Source organism: Octodon degus, unplaced genomic scaffold (assembly GCF_000260255.1).
Source record: "Octodon degus isolate 3935 unplaced genomic scaffold, OctDeg1.0 scaffold00048, whole genome shotgun sequence".
Classification (NCBI taxonomy): Eukaryota; Metazoa; Chordata; class Mammalia; order Rodentia; family Octodontidae; genus Octodon; species Octodon degus.
The window spans coordinates 12,648,221-12,653,679 of NW_004524624.1; the positions used below are offsets into that span (position 1 = coordinate 12,648,221).

Here is a 5,459-nt window from a genome sequence, read left to right on the forward strand (position 1 = left end):
GACCTCAGGCCCAAACGGACCTCTCCTCTTTCGAATTGTGGGCATATGGTATCTTCTTTCAGTGACAAGAAAGAGAGGGAGACACCTTTTGTTAATTTGACCTTGTTAAGTTGCTTTAAAGCTATAGGGCCGGCCAGATAGCCCAGCAGACCAAAGTGCCTGCTTAGGCAGAGCACAGTTCGGTCCCCAAGAGCCAGGGCGTGCTGTGCCGGCCCCGCCCCCAGGGCTCGCTGAGCCAGCCATTGAGACTGGGCGTGGTGGCACGCGCCTGTAATCCCAGAATTCGGGAGACTGAAAACAGGAGACTCACTAGGAGTTGGATCTACATACTGTGACCCTGTAGACCTTGTACTAAATACAAAAAATTAAACTAAAGTTATTTTTTATGATTACTTATATATGTATAGGTACATAGTTTTAAGATGAATATATATTCACATATTAAGGGAACTATTAAAAAAAAAAAGGAAACTATTCAAACTTTTTGTGATCAAAATAGTTCAAGGGACCATGGATACAGGCTACAGCTGCTTTCAAGAAAACTAACATCCAGCCAGGTGCTATCACCCCAGGATGGCTAGAATCCCAGCACTCACTAGACTGAGGAGGACTGGACGCCAGGAGATGGGGGCCAGCGTGGGCTGCACAGTGAGTGTAAGACCAACATAAAAGGCATCAGAGACCCTGTCCCCGAAAACAAAGCAAAACCATCAACGACGAAAACCAAAATCAGAACTAAGGTACATCTGAATACGTTCTGTAAATCACTTGTTCTTCCCAGAGCCACTAACACAGCAGTTTAAAAACAAATCAGGACGATCGTTGAGAAAACGCAAAGGAAGGCAAAGGGAACTGTCAGGTCAGGGAGAAAGAAACAGTAGAAGGGAGGGTAAAAAGAAAAAAAAAACAGACAGGAAAATCATGTACATATGAAATAAAAATGAAGACCCCCTAATAAATATTGAAAAGATGGCAAAATAAAAAATAGCAGTAATCAATAAAAAGATCTTGAACATCCAGAGATGAATCCTAGCCCACTCTGTCATCCAGTTGGAAGTTAAAATGCAGTTTATATGGAGATTTATATCACAGTATCCAGCACACTGCGCTTTCTGTATAGCACACACTCCATGAGCAAAGAAAATACTTTAGCTCACAGGATTGATACTAAATGAATCTGTTTAGGTTCCCCCCCGCCCCCAGAACCGGGGATTGAACTCAGGACCCTGTACTTGCCAGGCAAGCGCTTATTCTACTGACCTATCTCCCTGGCCCCTGTTTAGTTAGGATTTGAAAAGCCAGCACATTTCTAAAATACCTTTTATTTTAAATTGAGCTGCTGAATACTTTATAGATTTTAAAGAGCATGAAAGTAAAGAAACTGGAAAGAGATGTCTAACAATTCTTTTGAAGATTTTTTTGACCTGCTCCATTTCCGACCTGGGCCGGTTCACCCCTCCTTAGGCAATCTGGTGGTCCCCCGCTCCCGGGAGGTCACTATATTGATGCCAAATTTAGTGCGGACACCCGATCGATCGGCATAGCGCACTGCAGCCCAGAACTCCTGGACTCAAGCGATCCTCCCACCTCAGACTCCCGAGTAGCTGGGACTACAGGCGCGTGCCACTATGCCCGGCAAAGATTTTTAAAGATATACAAGTAATGACTTATTTGCCAATGCATGGAAATCTTCTCTAGCCCATTGCAGTTATATAAGCTAACCAATCAATTATGAATATCTGTAAAAAACCTATAATTTAGAACTTCTAAAAATCTTGCAATAGCTAGAATAAAAGTACTTTACAGCATTGAAGCAGTGACCTTTTCATTTCTACTTGAACGCTGAAGTCATCATTTGGAGCCGCAATTAGGTAGCTCATTAGTCATGTTCTATACAGTCAAGAAGTTACAGTTGGAAAGAACACTTCTGTTGCTCTGGTGTTTTAAAGCCTGTTACTAATAATCACTGTAAGACATCTGACCTCTAATGAAAGTATGTCTAGTTAGAGCTAAAAACCAAACCAAACCAAGCTGTCAGCAGGACACCTTTTCTGTTGCAGTACAAGACCTTGTTGCACAGAGGATGAAGAGCTCACTTGGAAAGGAGACTTGGTCTGAATACTGAGAGGCCTGGTGGGACTGTCCCAGCGAGAACATCAGCATTAGGGACTCTTCAGGGAGCATTCAGACTGAGAACCTTCAGCTTGTATTCAGAGTATCACAGCAAGGAAAAACAAACAAACAGAAGAAAAGCAGCCTGAGTAGCAGTTAGTCACGCAAAGGGGAAGGACAATGATGAGACGGAACTCGCTCCACCAATCTAGACTTGATGTTTTCAACTGCACTGTGCTAAGCACACCGCGTCCATACACACACGCTCTCGCAGCTTCACTGTCATTCCTCGGAGAGCCCGCGAGCTTGTGCTCCGCAGCTCCCTTTCACAGCTTAACCTTTACGCTTTGGCCCGGTGCCCCATGCTTTACTGTCTTCCGCAGGAGCAGAAAAGAAAAATAAATTATTTTTAGGCAAATGAGGTATTATATACACAGATAAGTATTCACTTATTCATCAAATAGTTACTGCAGTTCTATGCCAAGCAACGGATTGGAGCTGGAGATCAATTTGTGAAATTATGGACTCCACCTTCTGTAGAATTCACAATAACCTAGTTCCCGTTTCTGATTCCTCAGCCACCATGGTGACCGTGAAAAAGCTTGTGGCGAAAGGGGGCAAAAAAATAAGCAGGTCCTGAAGTTCCCCCTTGATTGCACACATCCTGTAGGAGATGGAATCTTGGATGCTGCCAATTGCGAGCAGTTTTTCCAGGAAAGAAACAAGGTGAACGGCAAAGCCGGGAATCTCGGTGGAAGGCAGTCACCATCGAAAGGAGCAAGAGCAAGATCACTGGGACTTCTGTGGTGCCTTTTTCCAAAAGGTATTTGAAATATCTCACCAAAAAATATTTGAAGAAGAATAATCCGTGTAACTTGTTGTGCATAGTTGCTAGCAGCAAAGAGAGTTATGAGTTATGTTAGTTCCAGATTAACCAGGATGAAGAGCAGGAGGAAGATGAGGAGTAAAGAAAAAAAAGAAAAGAATTAGCAGTGGCCTAATATATGTAAGACATGTGTGTGTGTGTGTGTGTGTGTGTGTGTGTGTGTGTGTCTATATATGGAATTAGAGATCTATGGATATAAAACACTAGTAAAAAAGGATAAGAATTAGGTAGTGTTTCACTAAGATTATTGTAGGACATAAAATGATTACTCTTACAATATTCAAAACTACAGCCATGAATGTCTTTAAAAGCTCCATGTTTTAGTTACTTTTCTCTTTCCTGGGACAAAATACCCAACACCCCAAATTAAGGGCAGGAAGGTTCATGTAGTTCAGTTTGTAGAGGTTTCAGCCCATAATCTGTTGACTCCAAGATAGGGCAGCTTGGCAGAGAGCAATAATGGCAGGCAGAAGACAGCAAAAGCAACAGGAGGAGCACAAGTCTCCCTCTGTCCCTTCTGCTGCGTGCAGGGTGCCCGTCCTAGGGTGGGAGTAGCACTTACCCCTTAGTCCTAGCAGAACTAGGCAAACTAATCAGCAGGCTGATTCATTAATCACACAGCCTTAATCCCACCATCACAAGTTCTAAATTCAGCCACCTGAAAAAGTCTTGTAACTGCATGAGACTTTGGAGGGACAGCTAGGCACAAATTGTAACATTCTATAATGTATAATTTAGCACTTCCATTTTTAGGAAATCGTCTTCACAAAATGATGGAGATTAGCAGCAAAAATGTAGTTACAAGGATGCTCACTATAGAATTGTTTTTTAAAAACTACAAGAAATAGGGGGCCCAGCCCTAGCTCAGTCCTTTAAGTGGCTGCTTCCACAAAGCTGTCAGCCTCAGGTTGCTGGAGTTCGAACCTCACAACTCTCCCGCTGGCCAAAAGTGCCCTGAAGCCATTCGAGGAACAACAACAACAACAAAAAAAACCAATAAAAACTACAAGAAATAGTCCAAGTCAATACAGATTGAGAAAATTATGTTCACACAATGGAAAATAGGTAACATTAAGAAGGACTATGTAGACGTGTTCCCATTGACCAAGAAAACTTTCAATAATATATGGAAAAGTGAAAATTAGAAGTTATCTTGTTTTTAAGTGTCAGGAACAACAACAAATAATAGAAAAACCTAGTTTTGACTCCATTCATCCTGGTCAAGAGAGTTGACTGTACATATCTTAGTCCTCCAATCTCTTTTGGGGTGGATTGTTTTCCTATCCCAAATTCCTATGCTGACATTTTAACCTCTAGTACCTCCAAATAAAACTGTATTTTCAACATTGTATTTTTATTGCCTTTCAGATAGTACTTAAATTAAAACAAGGATATTGGGGCGCTCAAATAGAATTGACATCCTTATAAAAAGATCAGGACAGTGGTGGCAAACCTCTGACATGTGTGTTATTGTGCTTTTAAGACAAAAGATGCTAAAGTCCGAGTTGTTTTTTCTAAGACAACACCTTAGTATTCAGGTTTAATTGCAGTGTTGGTATTTTGTGATAATTGTGTGTGTTTTTGGGTTTCAGTTTGGCACTTGGTCTCTAAAAGGCCACCATCACTGGACTAGGACACACAGTAGAGAGGGAAGACCGGTGATGACATGAGGAAAAGGCCTCGGAAAAAAACTTGAGGAGAAAAGCTTCAGAAAGAAACCACCTCCACTGGCACTATGATCTTGAATTTCTCTACCTCAGAACTTTTTAGAAAATAAATTTAAGTCACTCAGTTTGAAGAACTTCTAATAGCAGTCCTAGGATCCTAATACTGTATTGTATGCCACTGAGAAGACAGGATATTTTTATTTAGCTCATAAGATTGCTGTAAGTCAAGTGAATATGAACCTTTTGCAAACTGCGAAGGACTACGTAAATGGAAATACTTTGTAACTCACCTGGGAGCCAATAAATCTAAAGGGATACCATTGAATTCTGTGATCCTTTAGTAGGACAGAGACTCAGTATTATTAGGGAGATGGGGAGAAGGAGCTTTCTCTAGGACTCAATAAACACAAATGCTTTGCAGTGAAAGAAGTGATAACACACAAGAAAGACTCCATATGTCCATGCAAATTGTTAGGCAAATGTTTAGGTATAATACTAACATCTAATTTGTACTAAGCATTTATTAACTAGCAAGCAAGGTAGCAAGTACTTTTTACTGTGATGCTTGGGATGGTACTCAGGACCTCTCACCTGCAAAGCATATCCTTGGCCCTTCTCCATATGGGGTCTCACCAAGTTGCCCAGGCCAGCCTCAGACATGAGATCTTTCTGCTTCAGCCTCTAGAGCAGCTGAGATTGTGGTTTTATAGGCATCTGCCACTGTACCTGGTGACAAATATTTTTCTACGTATTCTATAATGAAACCTTCTATTAACCCTAAGATGGAAGTGCTG

General features: G+C 41.5%; 1 pseudogene; it reads left to right on the forward strand.

Annotated features, from left to right (window-relative positions):
* Positions 1 to 2,695: 2,695 nt before the first annotated feature.
* On the forward strand, positions 2,696 to 3,080 carry LOC105742372 (annotated as a pseudogene).
* The last annotated feature ends 2,379 nt before the right edge of the window (positions 3,081 to 5,459 follow it).